Source organism: Salvelinus sp. IW2-2015, linkage group LG20 (genome assembly GCF_002910315.2).
Source record: "Salvelinus sp. IW2-2015 linkage group LG20, ASM291031v2, whole genome shotgun sequence".
Classification (NCBI taxonomy): domain Eukaryota; kingdom Metazoa; phylum Chordata; class Actinopteri; order Salmoniformes; family Salmonidae; genus Salvelinus; species Salvelinus sp. IW2-2015.
Window position 1 is genome coordinate 77,735,970 of NC_036860.1, and position 22,129 is coordinate 77,758,098.

The following is a 22,129-nucleotide window of genomic DNA, read 5'->3' on the forward strand; positions in this document are numbered from 1 at the left end:
TCCTGATTATTATTTGACCATGTTGTCATTTTACGAACATTTTGAACATCTTGCCATGTTCTGTTATAATCTCCACCCGGCACAGCCAAGAGGACTGGCCACCCCTCATTAGCCTGGTTCCTCTCTAGGTTTCTTCCTAGGTTTTGGCCTTTTCTAGGGAGTTTTTCCTAGCCACCGTGCTTCTACCCTCATTGGCTTGCTCCTGTTTGGGGTTTTAGGCTGGGTTTCTGTACAGCACTTCGAGATATTAGCTGATGTACGAAGGGCTATATAAAATAAACTTGATTTGATTTGATTAAAGCATCCAAACTCAGAGCTTACTAATGGAAGACAAAAACATTGTGTGAAGCATAGAGATCAAGGAACACTGTCTGGTTAATCTGACAGGCATGCTGTTAATATGAGATCCTTGAAGATGGAACTCATGACAGATATTCATGTGACTGCAAGAAGAGTACTAACTGCTAGCTTTGGCTCCCTTGTTGTAGTATTGTTCAACGACCAATAGATGGAGACACTTCCTGTGTCTTCAACACGCCCACCCAACACACATCCCGGTGGGAGACAGAAAGAGTGAACAAAGTGAATAAAGTGACATCAAGTTACAATAATCAAGCTATACTTTAATGTGGCAGGCAACAAGCAATCATGCTTAATGTAATCACACCAACGTATTACTCATTGCTATGTAACCTATTGCTGCACACACATCTTCTTGGAAGTKAATGCAACAGTTCCACCTGCAGATAGGTTATAATGTCTTTGATATGTAGCAGTGGAGGAATACAAATATAATTTGTGACCTATTTACTGGTGATTGGTCAACTGGCCACTTCAGTGTACACAAACAGTATCTTCCTGTTACACTGATGCTTCTCCTTCTCTGCAGTTGAACACAAACAATACAACACTACTTCACATCCCTGCAACAAATGGGTTTTGTTGGTAAGGATGATAAGGTAATAACCATAGACATCCTATAATTACATTTGAATTAGGATCCTATATTGTGTTATAGCATAAGATATGTAATTCTAAGCCGTATTCTTTTTTTTTTAAACACAGAGAAATGGAAAYGAGAAGTAAATGGCTGCACAGTGCACCTATAAGGAATGAGCAAGAGGAAACTCTGAAGTACCTCACTAAAGCACAGATGATGATGCCGCAACATTTTGTAAGCATTGTAGGTACAAGGTACCGCRTGGATTATTAAAAGCTTGGTTTTGAACAGCCCTCATCACATTCCGTTCCACTAATTGGCAGCAGCTGTCATTTATAATACATTTGTGTCAGTCCCTGACCCTGTTGAGGAAGGGTTAGTTAATTACTRCTGTGTGACTTTCACTCTGGGTCACTTTGACAGGCTGAGGAAGCAAGTATGATGATAAACATTCAAAGGCAATGGGCAAAGGGGACATGATGGGGATGCTCTGTATTTGAGGAACTGGACACTCAGTTCAGACAGGTGTTAGCAGCACTAAATGACAGCTGCAGTGTCTTAATACAGGACATAACACAATGCACACAAGGTTTCCGTTAGTGAATTTTATTTTATATTAGAAAATAATATGCTACGTAAACATAATTGATATCAATTTGCCCAGGTGACAGGTAGCCTAGTGGTTAGAGTGTGAGCCAGTAACTGAAAGATTGCTAGATCAAATCCCTGAGCTGACAAGGTAAAAATCTGTTGCTCTGCCCCTTGAACAAGGCAGTTAACCCACTATTCCCCCGTAGGCTGTCATTGTAAATAAGAATTTGTTTTTAACTGACTGGCCTAGTTAAATAAAGGTTAAATATAAAAATCAGTGTTCACATTTTAGGCCTAAACCGGCTTGATTTAATAGAACGTCTATTAAAAGGGATGAACAATTCTCTCTACGCCCAGATATAAAATAGTCTCTGATTAAAAGACGAGGACCAAAACCATCACACACTACAGCCCTCTGTGACTGGAGTTGTGCATCCCTGCCCTCTGGGCTTAGCAGAATATGCTGTGAACTAGTTAGCAGGAGCACTCATGAGACATAAGCATGGTCATATTTCTCCACAAGGACCTAAGGTCAAACTCATCATGTAATGGGTCTGGCTCTTTATAATTGAACCCAAAAGAGCTACTGTGAGTGTGTAATCATTCAACCATCTTAAAATAACAGCATTTTATTTTATGTGTTTTCAAACTGTCACTCATCAGTCCGCCCTTCATACTCCTTACTTAGCACTGTGAGACTCCCCATGCCTATTCTAAATGTTCCTTTAATGTATCTCAGCAACCTTGAATATGGACATCTAGAAGCTTGATACCATAATGTTTTCATCTGAAAACCAGCTAGACAACCATTACAGGCCCTTTGATTTCAAAACTGGTAACCTTGCAATTATTGAGGTATGTGGAGCTCGGACGTGGAGATGGCCGCTTTTGGAGCAGCCGCCATCTATCTCCGCAAGCCTGAGAAGGAGAGGATTGAGGCTCAGACCCGGCCCTTTGATGCCAAGAACGCCTGCTTCGTGCCAGATGTCAAGGATCTGTACATCAAAGGAGTCGTCCAGAACAGACAAGGTTGTAAAGTCACCGTAAAATGTGGGAATGGAGAGGTGGGTCCTATTGTATCTGACCAATTCGTTTAAAACTTTCCCATTTGCAAATCTGAGTTACTTGATTTCAAATTTAATTTTGGAAAATATCTACAACAACGTTAATAGCATTTATCACCTTTCATTGCATGGTGTGTCATCATTTTAAATGTGCTTTTTTAGATGGTAACCATGAAAAAAGAGGACGTTTATCAGATGAATCGTCCAAAGTATGATAAGATTTTTATTTATTTTTTATTTCACCTTTATTTAACCAGGTAGGCTAGTTGAGAACAAGTTCTCATTTGCAACTGCGACCTGGCCAAGATAAAGCATAGCAGTGTGAACAGACAACACAGAGTAACACATGGAGTAAACAATAAACAAGTCAATAACATGGTAGAAAAAAGAGAATCTATATACAATGTGTGCAAAAGGCATGAGGTAGGCAATAAATCGAATAATTACAATTTAGCAGATTAACACTGGAGTGATAAATCATCAGATGATCATGTGCAAGTAGAGATACTGGTGTGCAAAAGAGCAGAAAAGTAAATAGATAAAAGCAGTATGGGGGTGAGGTAGGTAAATTGGGTGGGCTATATACCGATGGACTATGTACAGCTGCAGCGATCGGTTAGCTGCTCGGATAGCAGATGTTTAAAGTTGTTGAGGGAGATAAAAGTCTCCAACTTCAGAGATTTTTGCAATTCGTTCCAGTCGCAGGCAGCAGAGAACTGGAAGGAAAGGCGTCCAAATGAGGTTTTGGCTTTAGGGATGATCAGGGAGATACACCTGCTGGAGCGCGTGCTACGGGTGGGTGTAGCCATCGTGACCAGTGAACTGAGATAAGGCGGCACTTTACCTAGCATAGCCTTGTAGATGACCTGGAGCCAGTGGGTCTGACGACGAACATGTAGCGAGGGCCAGCCGACTAGGGCATACAGGTTGCAGTGGTGGTTCGTATAAGGTGCTTTAGTAACAAAACGGATGGCACTGTGATAAACTGCATCCAGTTTGCTGAGTAGAGTATTGGAAGCTATTTTGTAGATGACATCGCCGAAGTCGAGGATCGGTAGGATAGTCAGTTTTACTAGGGTAAGTTTGGCGGCGTGAGTGAAGGAGGCTTTGTTGCGAAATAGAAAGCCGACTCTAGATTTGATTTTGGATTGGAGATGTTTGATATGAGTCTGGAAGGAGAGTTTGCAGTCTAGCCAGACACCTAGGTACTTATAGATGTCTCACATTATTCTAGGTCGGAACCATCCAGGGTGGTGATGCTAGTCGTGCGTGCGGGTGCAGGCAGCGAACGGGTTGAAAAGCATGCATTTGGTTTTACTAGCGTTTAAGAGCAGTTGGAGGCCACGGAAGGAGTGTTGTATGGCATTGAAGCTTGCTTGGAGGTTAGATAGCACAGTGTCCAAGGAAGGGCCAGAAGTATACAGAATGGTGTCGTCTGCGTAGAGGTGGATCAGGGAGCGCCGCAGCAAGAGCAACATCATTGATATATACAGAGAAAAGAGTCGGCCGGAGAATTGAAACCTGAGGTACCCCCATAGAGACTGCCAGAGGACCGGACAAGTATGCCCTCCGATTTGACACACTAAACTCTGTCTGCAAAGTAGTTGGTGAACAGGCAAGGCAGTCATTGAAAAACCGAGGCTACTGAGTCTGCCGATAAGAATATGGTGATTGACAGAGTCAAAAGCCTTGGCCAGGTCGATGAAGACGGCTGCATAGTACTGTCTTTTATCGATGGCGGTTAATGATATCGTTTAGTACCTGAGCGTGCTGAGGTGCACCCCGTGACCGGCTCGGAAACCGGATGCACAGGGAGAAGGTACGGTGGGATTTCGAGATGGTCAGTGATCTGTTTTTGTTGATTTGGCTTTCGAAGACCTTAGTAGGCAGGGCAGGATGGATATAGGTCTGTAACAGTTTGGTCCAGGGTGTCTCCCCTTTGAAGAGGGGGATGACCGCGGCAGCTTTCCCAATCCTTGGGGATCTCAGATGATACGAAGGAGAGGTTGAACAGGCCTGGTAATAGGGGGTGCGACAATGGCGGCGGACAGTTTCAGAAAATAGGGGGTCCAGATTGTCAAGCCCAGCTGATTTGTATGGGTCCAGGTTTTGCAGCTCTTTCAGAACATCTGCTATCTGGATTTGGGTAAAGGAGAAGCTGGGGAGGCTTGGGCGAGTAGCGCGAGGGGGGGGGGCTGGGCTGTTTGGCCAAGGTTGGAGTCGCCAGGAGGAAGGCATGGCCAGCCGTTGAGAAATGCTTGTTGAAGTTTTCGATTATCACGGATTTATCGGTGGGTGACCGTGTTGCCTAGCCTCAGTGCAGTGGGCAGCTGGGAGGAGGTGCTCTTGTTTCTCCATGGACTTTACAGTATCCCAGAACTTTTTGGAGTTAGAGCTACAGGATGCAAATTTCTGCTTGAAAAGCTGGCCTTTGCTTTCCTGACTGACTGCGTGTATTGGTTCCTGACTTCCCTGAACAGTTGCATATCGCGGGGGCTCTTCGATGCTATTGCAGTTCGCCACAGGATGTTTTGTGCTGGTCGAGGGCAGTCAGGTCTGGAGTGAACCAAGGGCTATATCTGTTCTTAGTTCTGGCATTTTTTGAACGGAGCATGCTTGTCTAATATGGTGAGAAAGTAACTTTTAAAGAATGACCAGGCATCCTCAACTGACGGGATGAGGTCAATATCCTTCCAGGGTACCCGGCCATGGTCGATTAGAAAGGCCTGCTCGCATAAGTTTAGGGAGCGTTGACAGTGATGAGGGGTGGTTCGTTGACCGCGGACCCGTAGCGGATACTGGCAATGAGGCAGTGATCGCTGAGATCTTGATTGAGACAGCAGAGGTGTATTTGGAGGGCAAGTTGGTCAGGATAATGTCTATTAGCGTGCCATGTTTACGGATTTAGGGTTGTACCTGGTGGTTCCTTGATGATTTGTGTGAGAATTGAGGGCATCTAGCTTAGATTGTAGGACTGCCGGGGTGTTAAGCATTCCCAGTTAGGTCACCTAACAGAAACAAACTCTGAAGCTGAGATGGGGAGCGATCATTCACAGATGGTGTCAGGGCACAGCTGGGAGCTGAGGGGGGTCGGTAGCAGGCGGCAACAGTGAGAGACTTATTTCTGGAGAGATTAATTTTTAAAATTAGAAGTTCGAACTGTTTGGGCATAGACCTGGAAAGTAAGCCTGCAAAGTTCTGTCAATCTCTGCAGTAGATTGCAACTCCTCCCCCTTTGGCAGTTCCATAAGATGGAGGACATGGCCATGATGAACTACCTCAACGAGCCCTCTGTGCTGTATAACCTCAAAGATCGTTAGCATGGATGATCTATGTAAGTAGGGCTTTAATAAGGAGACCTGTTGGTTTAGGACTCTGCCATATCATGTAACATGATATGAATTGTCATTATAGACCTACTCCGGGCTGTTCTGTGCTACTGTGAACCCCTACAAGTGGCTCCCAGTGTACGACCAATTGGTGGTGACAGCCTACAGAGGCAAAAAGCGTATGGAGGCCCCACCACACATCTTCTCTGTTTCCGATAATGCACATCAAAATATGCTTACAGGTAAGTAAGAATTTTGAATTCTTTAAGCTGGTCATTATTAAGGCAACCTCAAGGAGTGTCAAGCAACTGAGGGGTTTAACTTCGCCACAGTGGATGATATTGCAGATATACCAGTAATACTTGTATGTTTCCACTTAACCTACAGATAGTGAGTCTGTCCTGATTACATGAGTGAATTACATTTGCTTTGAGAATGTCTGAATATTCAGAAGAAAATAATTGGATAATTCAATATAAAAAATGTCAAAATCACATTGTGTTTACCGTGGAGAATCTGGTTCAGGACAGACTGTCAACACAAAACGTGTTATCCAGTATTTTGCGACAATCGCAGTGGCTGGAGATACTGAAAAGGAGCAAACTGGCAAGATACAGGTAAGGCAGAGTTGACAATGAATACTGTAAAGGCAAGTACTGTAAGAGATTTTCAGATGTATGTAATGGAATGTGGCTCCCAGGGCACCCTGGAAGATCAAATCATTTCAGCCAACCCTCTGCTGGAGGCCTTTGGAAATGCCAAGACAGTGAGGAATGACAACTCCTCTCATTTTGTAAGTAACTTTCCTCAAAGCTTCTCTTTACTTGAAATGGAAGTAGGAGATATTTAATTAAACAAAAACGTATATTCCATTTCAACAGGGTAAATTCATCAGAATTCACTTCGGAACCACAGGAAAACTGTCTTCTGCTGATATTGAAACGTACGTTTTGTTCTCTTGAATTTCATGACCTTTAAATTGATCACGTGTAACTAATACTCATAATCTATGTACTGTTGCTCTGTCTAGATTTACTGGAAAAGTCCAGAGTGACATTCCAACTGTTAGAGGAAAGGAGCTACCATATCTTCTATCAGATCATGACAAATCACAAACCATAACTTATAGGTACAGTAAGAATATCATGTGAATATGAACCTTCCAGAATTATTTGCAAAATCCTTCATGAAATTTACTACAGATGTAGGATCTTAATTTGATCACTATTTTGTTGCTGAGAATTTTCCTGCACAGCAGAAAATGCATACTTGTATAGTATTTGAGTTAAGATTTCTAAAGTTTGTTATTTCCAATTTGAAATGTCAGACTTGATTTGCCCTTATTTATCAACCCCATACAACAATGTCCATGAATTATAATCCACAAAATAATCATTGTTTTTTCCCTTGACAGAAATCCCGACAAACCCGTATGATTTCCCAATGATCAGTCAGGGTCAGATCACTGTGGCCAGCATTGACGACAAAGAAGAGCTGGTGGTCACAGATGTGAGAAGTCAATTCTTTTGTTTTGCAATTATTTTCATTAAACATTAATCTTGCATGTGACAGTAAATGCCAAAGTTTTTCAATTATCTAGGATACCATTGGCATCTTGGGCTTCAACCATGATGAGAAGTTGGCCATCTATGAGCTGACTGGTGCTGTGATGCATTATGGGAACTTGAAGTTCAGGCAGAAGCCGCGTGAGGAACAGGCAGAGCCTGACGGCACTGAGGGTAAGATATCTTCGTTTTATTAAATGTTTTGGACTTAAATGATCAAATCTCAAGACACACATCATCAGCTCATAACTCATCATCATATTTCTCCACCAGTGGCAGACAAAGTCACTTCTCTTGGGCCTGAACTCTGCTGAATTAGTGAAAGCCCTCTGCTACCGCAGAGTGAAGGTCGGGAATGAGTTTGTCACCAAGTAGCAGACAGTTCAACATGTATTATATTTCGACAGGTCAAGTAGATTTAATATTCTGTTGACATCATTATTCATTACATGCTGTTTAGGTAGTCAATTCCGTTGGCGCCCTGGCAAAGTCCATCTATGAGAAGATGTTCTTATGGATGGTCATCAGAATAAACGAGATGCTCGATACGAAGCAGGCAAAACAATTCTATATAGGAATGTTGGACATCGCCGGGTTTGAAATCTTTGATGTAAGTTAATTTCTTTATACTTATCTTTCTAAAATGTTTTTTTTTTTAAACATTAAGCAACCTTAAGTTGTGTTAAGACTGCCACCGTCAGTGGCCAACAACCATATAAATGGCTCGATTTTTTTTACTCAGTACAACAGCTTGGAGCAGCTCTGCATTAACTTCACTAATGAGAAACCGTAATTATACATTTTCTTATTTTGGCTCTATACTCCAAGACTCTCGATTTGAAATAATTGAGAAATTACAGCACTTTTTGTACATAGTCTCCCCTATGTTAGGGGACCAAAAGGATTGGGACAAATTCACTTATACGTGTAATTAAAGTAGTCAAAAGTGTTGTATTTGGTCCCATATTTCTAGCACGCAATGACCACATCAAGCTTGTGACTGTACAATTTGTTGGATGCATTTGCTGTATGTTTTGGTTGTGTTTCAGATTATTTTGTGTCCAATAGAAATAAATGGTAAATAATGTATTATGTAATTTTGGAGTCACTTTTACTGTAAATAAGAATATAATATGTTTCTAAACACTTCTAAGACAAGGTGTCACTGTCCCAATAATTACAGAGGGCACTATATATACACATACAGTATATCAACAGCATCTGTGTCTCAGTAAGCCATGTTATTGCAGGTCTTTTTTAAAGCCGGTCTGCTGGACACTCTTGAGGAGTTGCGAGATGAAAAACTGGCCTCTGGTGACAGGCACTCAAGCATTGTGCCGTGGGTACCTCATGAGAATTATTTTCTCAGCTGGCTATAAAGAAGTAAGACAACCCATCAATTGAAATATTTGTATCCTTGTCTTTAAAAGAAAGTACATGCTTAGAACTGGTCAATAATATGGCATTACAATTACCTATTTTTCAGAGATTGTGTGTTCATTCTGCAATACAACCTCCGCTTATTCATGAGCGTGAAACACTGGCCATGGATGAAGCTGTACTTCAAGATCAAGCCCCTTCTGAAGAGTGCAGATATTGAAAAGGAGGTGGAGAAGATGGAGGACTTCATCACATGTAAGGAGGACCTGGCAAAAGCAGAGGCCAAGAGAAAGGAACTGGAGGAGAAGATGGTTTCTCTGTTCGTGGAGAAACAAAACCTCATGTCACAAGTTCAATCTGTAGGTGCTATTAGAATTGTCAACATGAACTATCATTGCTTTTAAACATAAACATATCGGGTGTAGTGTAGTGTTTAAGAAGTGTTCCATTAGACAGACACATTGACTGGACAATCGGTTTTCCTAGGATTCCGAAACTCTTTCGGATGCAGAGGAGAGATGTGAGGCTTTCATTAAAAGCAAAATACAGCTTGAAGCCAAACTGAAAGAGTTGACCGAGAGACTGGATGATGAAGACGAAATCAATTCTGAGCTGACTGCCAATAAGAGGAAGCTGGAGGATGAGTGCTCTGAGCTGAAGAAAGATATTGATAACTTAGAGCTCACCTTGGCCAAAGTGGAGAAGGAGAAGCATGCCACTGAAAACAAGGTTTGCATTTTTATATGAAGTTGCAGTATCCATCATCCTCTTTGCAGGTATTTTACTAACATCACTATGCCATTGCAAGTTAAAAACCTAACAGAGGAGATGTCTGGTCAGGWTAAGAGACATTCCAAGTTGACCAAGGAGAAGAAAGGCCTCCAAGAGGCACATCAGCAGACCATTGATGATCTCCAGGCAGAGGAGGACAAAGTCAACACTGACAAAAGCAAAAGCTATGCTTGAACAACAAGTGGATGATGTGAGTAACACCTTATCAGTAGAAAAAAAGGATTGCATTGTAATGATTTAACTTAATTCTATCGCTACTTGTTTTCATACCACAGCTTGAGGGTTCTCTGGAGCAAGAGAAGACGATTCGCAAAGACCTTGAGAGAGCCAAGAGAAAGCTTGAGTGTGATGTGAAACTGACACATGAAGCCATAATGGATCTGGAGAATGAAAAGCAGCAGTCAGATGAAAAACTTAAGAAGCAAAATCATAAACTGCTGAAGTAATAAGCAAGATTTCCTCTGTTGTGGTCAAATGTACTCAATATATTTCCCCTTTGTAGGAAAGACTTTGAATCTTTCAAATTATTAGCTCAAACTTCTTTGGTTTGAAATGGTATGTTCTCTCAAGGCTCATATTGAGGAACTCGAATAAGAAATTGAGGCTGAGCACTCTGCTTGTGTCAAGATAGAGAAGCAGAGGTCTGATCTCTCCAGGGAACTTGAGGAGATCAGTGAGAGGCTTGAAGAGGCTGGTGGAGCCACTGCTTCTCAAATTGAGAGGAACAAGAAGTGTGAGGCTGAGTTTCAGAAGCTGCGTCGAGACCTGGAGGAGTCCACCTTGCATTACGAGTCCATCGCTGCCGCTCTTCGCAAGAAGCAGACAGACAGTATGGCAGAACTGGGAGAACAAATTGACAACCTCCAGTGAGTTAAGCAGAAACTGGAGAAGGAGAAGAGTGAATACAAGATGGAAATAGATGACTTGGCCAGCGAGTTAAAGACCAAGACAGAGGAGAATGTACATTATCTCAATGATATCAGTAATCAAAAGGCCCGTCTACAAACTGAGAATGGTAATTTTAATCATTAAACATCCTTCCTTTTTACATGTGTAGGAGAAACAAACATAAAAACTACCTTAACACGTATTCTAATTTTATCTTGTAGGGGAATTTAATCAGACAATGGAGGAGAAGGGTCTCATTTCACAACTGACAAGAGCCAAGCATGGGTTCACAACACAAATTGATGACTTGAAGAGACATCTTGATGAGGAAATGAAAGTAAGATCACCTAATATTGTTACCATACTACATTGAAAATCTTACTATACTCAATACCTACTTTACACTGAGTATCCCAAACATTAGGAACACCTTCCTAATATTGAGTTGCAGCCCCTGCTTTTGCGCTCAGAACAGCCTGGTACCTACTACCATACCCCGTTCAAAGGCACTTAAATCTTTTGTCTTGCCCACTCACCCTCTGAATGGCACACATACACATACACAATCCATGTCTCAATTGTCTCAAGGCTTAAAAATCCTTCTTTAACCTGTCTCATCCACACTGATTGAAGTGGATTTAACAAGTGACATCAATAAATGATCATAGTTTTCACCTGGGTTCACCTGGTCAGTCTATGTCATGGAAAGAAATGTTTTGTACACTCAGTGTATGTTGTTTTCATCCCAAGGCTAAGAATGCCCTGGCCCATAGTTTACAATCAGCACGTCACGACTGCCAAGAAAGCAATTACTGATGTAAGTTCTACAGTTCACAAGCTGTCTCTTTAACACAAACTTCCACAAGCTAAATGAGTTTCTTTCAAATCTTGTCCCATTCTCAGGCTGCCATGATGGCAGAGGAGCTGAAGAAGGAGCAGGACATGAGTAGTCACCTGGAGAGGATGAAAAAGAATCTGGAGATCACCGTCAAGGACCTGCAGCACCGTCTAGATGAAGCAGAGAATATTACCATGAAGGGTGGAAAGAAGCAACTCCAGAAMCTGGAGGGCAGGGTATGTAGCAAAGGTAATTATAATACTGTATTGCTTACTGATTTAAAAACATTGCAAAAAAACTTCTCTGTTATCTAGGTCCGTGATCTGGAAAATGAGCTTGAGGCTGAGCAAAAGCAGGGGGTTGATGCTATCAAATGACTTCTTAAATATGGGAGGAGGGTGAAAGAGCTCACCTATCACGTAAGAAATAARAACGTATTAATGTACCGTATAATCAGGAGGTAAAGTCATATTGTCACCAACATTTTAACAGAGATGTATTTATTTTCCATTCATGGGCATAGCCCTAGTTTCAAATGAAATTGCAATCCACTTATCGCATTGTCCTGAAAACCTTTTGTGAAGAAAAAAAACTGGCAGCTGTGATTTCTTTCAGACTGAGGAAGACAAGAAGAATGTTACTAGACTTCAGGATTTGGTGGATAAATTACAGATCAAAGTGAAGGCTTACAAAAGACAGTCTGAGGAAGCTGTAAGCAAACCATATACCAAGGACCATTCTCCACTAGATTTTGAGTATTAAAGTGAAGGTTGGGCTCTGGCTGCAAAAATTAATGTAGGCTAAACTACACTGTATCTCATTCAATTTCAGGAGGAGCAAGCTAATGTTCATATGGCCAAATTCAGAAAGGTGCAGCATGAGCTGGAAGAGGCTAACGAGCGTGCTGACATAGCTGAGTCTCAGGTCAACAAGATTAGAACCAAGAACCGTGACATGGGAATAAAGGTATTGATATGATTGAAGTATAGAGTTTTGTTTTGACTTCCAATTCAACACCAGAGATAATGGCCTTGTCCCTTCCAATCAATAATACTAGTGGGTACTCTGTGAGTGTAGACAGAGAAAGATGCGAAGCAAGAGGTTTTACTCCGCCCGAAATCTGTCCATGAAAATAAGCCCACCATGTGAACAATTTGGCGTGTCGAATTTGATCAACAAAATGTTTTCTTGCTAATTTGCTACGTGAGGTTTATTTGATCTAATAGAAGTTTCATAATGGTTAGGTTGTTACAAATGCACTGATATACAGTACCAGTCAAAAGTTTGGATGGATACACCGCATGCAAAACTCACCATTGATTTCCTCATCAACACAGTTCTTTGGTGCGTGGCAATTCTAATAACTATTTTTTTTAAAGAATCTGAGGAAGAAAGAAAAGATCATTAGACTTCAAGAACTGGTGGACAAGTTACAACTGAAGGTTTAAAGCCTACAAGAGACAGGTGGAGGAGGCTGTGAGTACAACTCAATCCAGACCAGTTTACACATGTTTGGAACCTCCCTTAAAAATGTTGACACTTGATCCAATTTTATTTTATAGGAGCAAGCCAATACCCACCTGACCAAGTTCAGGAAGGTGCAGCATGAGTTGAAGGAGGCTGCAGAGCGTGCTGACATTGCTGAGACCCAGGTCAAGAGTCGTGACATGGGCAAGGTGAGTTGATGGGATAGCAAACTTACTACATTGTATTTTGTTCATACAATAAATCTGACTAACCAAACCTGATATACTGAAGTGGCATACATTTACGTCATTTAGCAGAYGCTCTTATCCAGAGCTTCCGTGCTGCCTCCTCATACCACCGCCTCTCGGCTTTAGCTGCCTCCAGCTCTTCACGAGGGCGGCGATATTCTCCAGGTTGTGCCCAGGGTCCCTTACCGTCCAGAATTTCCTCCCATGTCCAGAAATCCTGCGATCGCTGCTGCTGCTTTTTCCCACGCTGCTTGGTCCTTGGTTGGTGGGTGATTCTGTAACGTTCGTTCCCCTCCTCATCTGAGGAGGAACAAGGATCGGACCAATATGCAGCGAGGTATGAAGACATAATGATTTATTAAACGAAGACGAAAAACACTTGAACAAACTACAAAATAACAAAACGACGTAAACAGACCTGAACTTGAGAACATATAACAATGAACAGGAAAGAACAACCGAAACGAGACGAGACAGTACCGTGTGGTGCAACAATCACCCACAAACAAACAGTGAGAACAGCCTACCTTAATATGGTTCTCAATCAGAGGAAACGTAAAACACCTGCCCCTAATTGAGAACCATATCAGGCTAATACATTGAACCCAACATAGAAACACATAACATAGAATGCCCACCCCAACTCACGCCCTGACCATACTAAACAAATACAAAAACAAGGGAAAACAGGTCAGGAACGTGACAAGCATCTGAGATGTGTTTCTGCTCTGACTCTAGCTCATTCTCCAGCTCTTTCACCTGATTGAAACCAACAACTATTACCACCACACAATACCAGCATAACATTGTCATCTGCATCTCCAATAGTAATCAAGGTTGTATTATAATATTAACTATACAAACACTACCCTTTCTCCTGCTTTCTGATTTGGCCAGATCCTCCTTGCACTTAGTGAAGTCCACCTTTATTTGGGTCATCTCTTTTTCCGATTCTGCACTCTTCAGAAGAGGCTTGAGTTTGAAATATAGTTTCATCCATGGCCAGTATTTTCACGTTCATGAATGAGCGGAAATTATAGTGTATGGTGTAAATGGACTCCCTATCAAAGTAAAGTCAAGAATATTCTGTTTGTTTTCATTCAAAATTGACTTAAATGATATCCCAGAGTTCACAGTGTTGATATTGCAAAATACCCGTGTTTCCATACCTTCTGGCCATCATGTTCTGGTACTCCAGTCTGACAACATATCCTCGACACAGTGCCTGAGTGGATGTCATAACATGGGCTAGGCGCTCATCTCCCATCTCCTCCAGAGCACCCAGGAGACCAGCTTTAAAAAACACCTGAAAAAGAGGAGTTTGGTTTACTATCAATATAGGGTTTGTGCATTACTATTACAGTATGAATGTTGTATGCAGTGTGAAAAGTGCACCTTGGTGTGGCCGAACTTGTACTGAGTATGATCCACATCAATGGAGCCTAGCAGTTTCTCCGCAGCCTTCTTGTTGTCCATGAACAGTCCCTCTGGGATAGCACTGGCATTCAGGATCCTGTACCTGAAACACATGGGACCAAGCATTAGTACTGAATACACTAGAAACCGTATACCAAGTAGTCCCTAATGAAACCGACGTCAGTGTGCTGCTAACAGTTTAGCTCCCTCYACTCTCCCTGTCCCCATACCGAGCTCGAACCAGTGATCCACTGCTCACAAACACACAGCCGTCCCTCCTTGACAACTTACCAACCATTTGAGCTATACAAAAGGTACCAATTGAATAGCTCTATCGGCGACATTTCAAGCCAGCTGTGAAGTGAGCTTAAGGCACATTCTTAACTCCGTTATATTAACATGTGTCCCCCAATTTACCTCTGCTTGAAGTCCCCATAAATGATTCTGCTTGGGAATCCCTTCCTGCAGATGCTGATACCCTCCAACACACCATTGCAGCGCAGCTGGTGGATAACCAATTGGTTCAATGGAGTTGAAATTGAGCAGATTAACCTGAGTACCTGGTGTTTTGGTCTCATTTGGAATCAAACACCACACAAAGTGAGGATGGGCTGTTCTCAAGTTTGTCATGAGCTTGCCAAGGAAAATATGTAACGTAAAAATTTATCAGGAAGTGTAGGTATATAGACTATATACAATGGCTCATGTGGGGAGAGAATGATGTCTTATTTTGTCTATACAGCACTGCACATTGATCAGCACCTTACTCTGAACAGAGCGGAACCTGTTTGGAACGATGCTCCGTTCTTCTTAGCAACTTTCTTGGCCGCACCACCTGCCACAGGCTCTGAAGAAACAATGTTGAAATAATGATCAGTACTGCATGGCCTGTTATTTTAGCTATGTGAGATGAATTAAGATGGTCTTCATGGTCAGTTGATCTAATTTGATCAGGTAATATAAACTAAAAATGCATGGTTACCGTCTGTTGCAGAGAAGGTTGCATAAAGCATACACAGTATTTTGACATGACTTCTGGTACAGCTGCAGAACACACTCCTTCAATGGGTCCTTGTTCTTCTCTAGCCAGCCAGTGATACTGTAGTCCACAGTACCAACGTAGTGCACCAAGGAGAAGTGGGCCTCAGGTTTGCCTTTGACAATCTTTGACTTTTGGAAGGCTTGGTTCTTTCCAAGATGCTGGTTGTAGAGTTTGTTCTTGAAGGAAGTGTCTGTTGACTTAGGGAACATACACTCCTCTTCAAGGATGGAGAAGATGCCCATTGGCTGGTGGACAAGAGATGATTAATTACTGAGAATAACTAGTCAAATGCAGGACATTCAACATGATTAAATCTGAAAGGGGGAAATTCAATTAGACTGGGGTTCCCCTTTTTTTTTTTTAAGTACATTTATCCCAATGTTTTTATGAATATCGCTAGCAGCAACAGAATAGACAAGTTTAGAATCACATACAGTACCTACAGTAGAAAAGAGGACAATATCTTCGTTCTAACTTTATTTCTCAACTCCTAATATTGAGCAAATTACACTCACCGGAGCCAGTTACACTAACTGAAGTATCTGACATACGTAGACTTTGAAAAGCACCCACAAACAGGATACTGTACCAGTGCATTTTTATCTCAATATCAACTCATTTCTGTGTAACAATTAAGTACCTTACTGTTATTTGTTTTCAATTAAAATGGTCAAAAAGAAACAAAAGTAGCTTCTTAGCAAAGAGCAATTTCTCAAGCAAGAATTTTGCTAGGACTGTCTGGGAGAGGTCTGAGTGGAAGGGGAAAATTTGCCAATAACATTTGCTGTTATTGGCAGAGAGGTTTGGAACTCTCTTTCTTATTGGTTTATTAATGAATAAATGATGTCACCATGGAGTGATGTCGCCATGGAAGGCCAAAACTCCATACCACCAAAACAGGCTGACATTTTTACACTAAAAGGACATTATCATAAGTTTCACAATTTCACAGTATTATTCAAACCTTGTGGTGTGGAAATATATATACTGTATATAAAAGCTGCTCTTAGCGAAAATGTGTTTGGAGTTATGATTCACCTGATGACAAGACATGCTAACGTATGATGGGGGTCCCTTTATGATGGGGGGTCACATATTATTTGCTTGTGTGTGTGTGTGTGTGTGTGTGTGTGTGAGGCTTAGTAAGAGAGATACTGCAGTATGTCAAGATTCTACACACCAATAAGCTCTGGCTTCTTGTTGCAAGTAAGCTGGTAGAATATATGGTAGCTCCTCTCAGCACCCAATTGAAATGTGACTTGAGATTTTCCAGCAGATCTTTCAGTAACAAAGCAGAATTAATTCAACATCCCTCATACAGTATATGGATAACGTCAGGAAATGCATTTTAGCAACAAAACAAATGTTGTACTTACACACTTCAATATCTGCTGAGGCCAGTTTACCCGTTGTACCAAAGTGTATTCTAATGAATTTGCCCTTTTTGAGAAAATAAAAATGTCTTACTGTAAGTTTCACGTTGTTCAGCACTTATTGCTACTCTTCTGCGTAAAAAACAATTCTGTTGGATTCTGGTTTCACTCACAAAGCGAGAGGAGTTGTCATTCCTCACCGTCTTGGCATTCCCAAAAGCCTCCAGCAGAGGGTTGGCCTGGATGACTTGATCCTCCAGGGTTCCCTGCCACAAGAAAGGAAATGTATCTGACATCCATTCCTGTACAGCACCTGTCAAAGCCCTTTCCTGTACAGCACCTGTCAAAGCCCTTTCCTGTACAGCACCTGTCAAAGCCCTTTCCTGTAAGCACCTGTCAAAGCCCTTTCCTGTACAGCACCTGTCAAAGCCCTTTCCTGTACAGCACCTGTCAAAGCCCTTTCCTGCACAGCACCGGTCAAAGCCCTTTCCTGCACGACACCGGTCAAAGCCCTTTCCTGCACTACAAAAGGTATAAACTTACCTTCATCTTGCTGACTGATTCTTTTTTCTGGTCCGCAGACACTGCGATTGTCGCAAAGTACTGGATGACACGTTTTGTGTTTACAGTCTGCCTGCACCGGATTCTCCACTGTTGAAGAAAAATATCTGATTATTGTGTCATTTGAATATACTTAACTGGCAACTACTATATCTGAATCAATTTAAAAAAGAAAAACACATGATACTCACGTGATTAGGATAGACTGATATTCCTGATCTAAAGAAAAATAAGCACAATAAGTTGGATGTTCAAAATCACAATATGTAATGAAAAGACATTTAAAGCAATGGGTGATATACCTGTTAGCATGAGCTGATAGGCATTATCAGAGAGGGCGAAGATGTGAGGGGGGATCTCATCCTCTTCTTCCCTCTGTAGGCACTCACCACCTCTGGGTTATAGACCGGGAGCCACTTATAGGGGTGCACAGTCACACAGAACAGCCCAGAGTAGGTCTGTCAATACAAAATAAACATATATGCCCTTGTTAGATACATTTAACAATGAGATTATATATWTTTTTTWAAATGTGTATCAGTCTAAAAGACTTGCATAGATCATCCATGCTGCGTAACGCTCTTTGAGGTTATACAGCACAGAGGGCTCATTGAGGTGGGTCATCATAACCATGTCCTCCATTTTATCGAACTTGGGAGGGTTCATTGGGAAGACTTGGTCCTCCTTGACTGTTACAGTCTGGAAAATAGAAACAAAATACAGCAGGGTTCTGAAAGCTGCTGAAGGAAAGCCTACAATCTGGCACATTGAATGGAAATGAGCCCATGTTGCCACTGACTGCTACAACATTGGTTCCACCGTGGACCTACTCTCTCATCCAGGGTCTGGACGGTGACTTTGTCTCCGTCTTTGTTCTGAACGAGCCCCTTCACATAGAGCTCTTTGTCATCACTGACGTAACAGGCTGTTTTGGCGTCAAAGGGCGTAGACTGAGCCTCGATCCTCTCCTTCTCTGACTTCCTCAGGTACTGGGAAGCTGGCCCGAAGATGGACATTTCTCCATCCCCACTCATTTTGGCCTCTAMGAATACAGTATAACATAACACATTTAACCTCAGGCTTTTTCTTCCTTGAAAGTCAAAGATTAAATTGGCATTTGTCATTCTACCTACCTACTTCTTGCAGCTTACTGCAATCACTGAATCCCTTGACACCAAAAAAGCTGTGCATTTGAATGGTCCAGAAGCCTGTCTGAGAATGCAACCACATAACATGGAAATCTGCTTTTTTACATGAAGTTATAAGAATTCAGCTATTCTTGTCAAGCAGGGGGAGACTTACCTTATTGCTGATGCTAGGGGGTAAGCATAGCCTGCTGCAGAAGCCTCTTTTATACTGGGCTATTGTCCTTGGTGAGAATCCTCCTTCCTTTACATGGGCATGCATTGTTTGAGCTGTATGAACCTGTTGCCCATGGATAACTCCATTAAGCACATGGTTATATTTAGGCCTACCACTCGCATACTATAATATGTTACATTTCCATTCAATAAAGAACCTGACATCAATGTATTATTAACCACAACTAAAAGAGATTGCAACGAACTGTGACTGTTTAGCTCTATGCTCAGTGATCTGGTCATACGTTTCTCTCTCTATACATACATATAATAATATATAGAGCCACGGATAGTAATGACAATATTACATGATACTCCCAATATTTCACAGATGAAAAAATAGCTGAAATACTGTAACTTAGGGGGGAAACATTTGCGGGGGAAACATTTGCACCAGTAATATCTGTCAAAGCATTCATCTGCTGTTGTTGAGAAGAGCATTTGAAAATGACCCCAAAGCTATAAATATGAGGTGTGCTTAGTAGGCACTTTGGACACACTCACTATTCATTCATCCAGGTTGTTGCATTAATCAAGATCCAATTCCATAGACTCGGCTACATTTAAAATAAAGTAGGGGTACTCTACTAAATATTCCATATCAGACTAGCATGCTAGCAGATATTCATAGACTGCTAGTCAWTGAGCTAACGCTAGTTTGCATTTGTGCTTGTTAGCAACTTCATTCAAACTGCACGCAGAGACATAAATATGGTATCCACAAGTTCATCTCACTCTGGGGAAGTCCCGAAGTATCCCTTTAAGACAAGGCTTCATCAGAATGTTATTATACCATGTGACTGTAGAGTGCAATGTCACAGCAAGGTGAGCGATAGGACAGTGTACTCACATAGTGACATCCAAGTGTATGCCAACTAGAAATTAACGAAGCAGGATTGTATTTCACTTTGATTGAACATTTGATATGTCATGGACAGCAGGATAGCCTAGTCTGCAAGGGCTTTGAACTTAATATTCACACACAAGGTGTCCTTACACAATGAATGTATGGGATAACAAATTAATGAATACATACATAAAMTGAGAACGATCAAATAAGACATTGTAGTTCAAGTTGTTGGACACTGAATATTGTGCTTTGSGGTGACAAACRTAATTCAATTTGAAGAATTACAGATCATGTATTGAGATGTCAGATACTGTGTTTATTTATGTATCTGTTGCTTGGTGTAACATTTTATGGATTTTAAATTGTCAAATCAAATATTCTAAAGGCTATTCCTTTTCATTCTGTATGAGTGAAAGACATCCACATCTGCTAGTTTCACCGTTATCTTCCACAAGAGGGTGCTTCTTATGAGCTTAAGCAACTCCTTGTTCTTAACTTTTACTTGGTATCATCCCGGATCCGGGAGCACCCCCACAGTAAAAAAGCTGACAGCATAGCCTAGCATAGCGTCACAAGTAAATACTAGCATCTAAATATCATTAAATACAAGTCCAAGACACCAGATGAAAGATACAGATCTTGTGAATCCAGCCATCATTTCTGATTTTTAAAATGTTTTACAGGGAAGACACAATATGTAAATCTATTAGCTAACCACGATAGCAAAAAGCACAACTTTTTTTCTCCACCATTTTTTTCCTGCATGGCAGCTATCACAATTTCGACTAAATAAAGATATATATAGCCACTAACCAAGAAACAACTTCATAAGATGACAGTCTGATAACATATTTATGGTATAGCATATGTTTTTTTAGAGAAATGTGCATATTTCAGGTATAAATCACAGTTCTACATTGCAGCTGCATCTGAAATAGCGTTGGAACAGCCGGAATATTACAGAGACCGACGTCAATTACAAAATACTCATCCTAAACATATCTGAAAAATACACAGCATACAGCAAATGAAAGACCAACATCTTGTGAATCCGCCATCATTTCTGATTTTTAAAATGTTTTACAGGGAAGAACACAATATGTAATTTTATTAGCTAACCACGTTAGCAAAAGACACCACTTTTTTTACTCCACCAGTTTTTTACTCCATCAATACTATCACTAATTCGAAAATAAAGATATATATAGCCACAACCAAGAAACAACTTCATAAGATGACAGTCTGATAACATATTTATGGTATAGCATATGTTTTTTTAGAAAAATGTGCATTTTTCAGGTATAAATCATAGTTTACCATTGCAGCCACTATCACAAACTCACCAAAGCGACTAGAATAACTACAGAGAGCAACGTGTATACTAATTAATCATCATAAAATTCTCTAAAAATACACAGCGTACAGCAATTGAAATACACAGATCTTGTGAATCCAGACAATATTTCAGATTTCTAAGTGTTTTACAGCGAAAACACAATATATCGTTATATTAGCTACCACATGAGCTAACATCACCCCAGCATTGATTCAAGGCAAAAAGCGCGATAACGTTATCCACCAAAATATTTAATTTTTTCACTAACCTTCTCAGAATTCTTCAGATGACAGTCCTGTAACATCATATTACACAATGCATATAGAGTTTGTCTCGAAAATGTGCATATTAGCATCACAAATCGTGGTTTAGTATGTAATCAGTCAAAATTGGCATGCATTTGGCCGGCCGCCATCTTGGAAGGGCACCTAAGTTTACGATTATTTATCGATTAGATTGACTAAAAAAATACAGGTTGGACAGCTAATGAAAGATGCATTGGTTATTAATGCAACCGCTGATTTAGATTTTAAAATAACGTTACTAGACATACAGTTGGCGTTACAGCCAGACTAGTGCCGCAATAATGGCCGAAAAATGCGTTTACATTTTTCCACATAAATACGGAATAAAATCATAAATAGCTCTTACTTTTGGACGAGCTTCCATCAGAATCTTGGGCAAGGTGTCCCTTTTGTCCAAAAAGAATCGTTGCTTTGTTGTAAAACGTCCACTTCAACTTCGGAACTAGCAGCTAACATTAGCTACGTGGCACACACATGTAAATCCTCAAACGCAAACTACTTAAATTCGAAAATAGCAATATAGCTCGCATAAACTGATATAAATCGGTTTCAAATAACTTCGTTATGATGTTTCTAACACCTATATCGAATTAAATCACAGACGGATATATCTAGCCCGATAACAAGAGCTATTCAACATGCCATTCTGAAATGTCCTCTCCTGCGCCTTGGCGAGCGTCCAAAAGAACGTACATGTCACTCCATGGCGTTTTATAAACTCTGAGAAATACGTAGAGACTCCATTCCACTTCTCATTGGTTACTGACATCCAGGGGAAGGCGG

At 41.0% G+C, this 22,129-nt stretch overlaps 2 pseudogenes; one reads left to right on the forward strand and one right to left on the reverse strand.

The window, feature by feature from the left end:
* The first annotated feature begins 2,400 nt into the window (after positions 1-2,400).
* On the forward strand, positions 2,401-13,072 carry LOC111981596 (myosin heavy chain, fast skeletal muscle-like; annotated as a pseudogene).
* Positions 13,073-13,841: 769 nt separating this feature from the next.
* On the reverse strand, positions 13,842-18,528 carry LOC111980121 (myosin-8-like; annotated as a pseudogene).
* Positions 18,529-22,129: the final 3,601 nt, after the last annotated feature.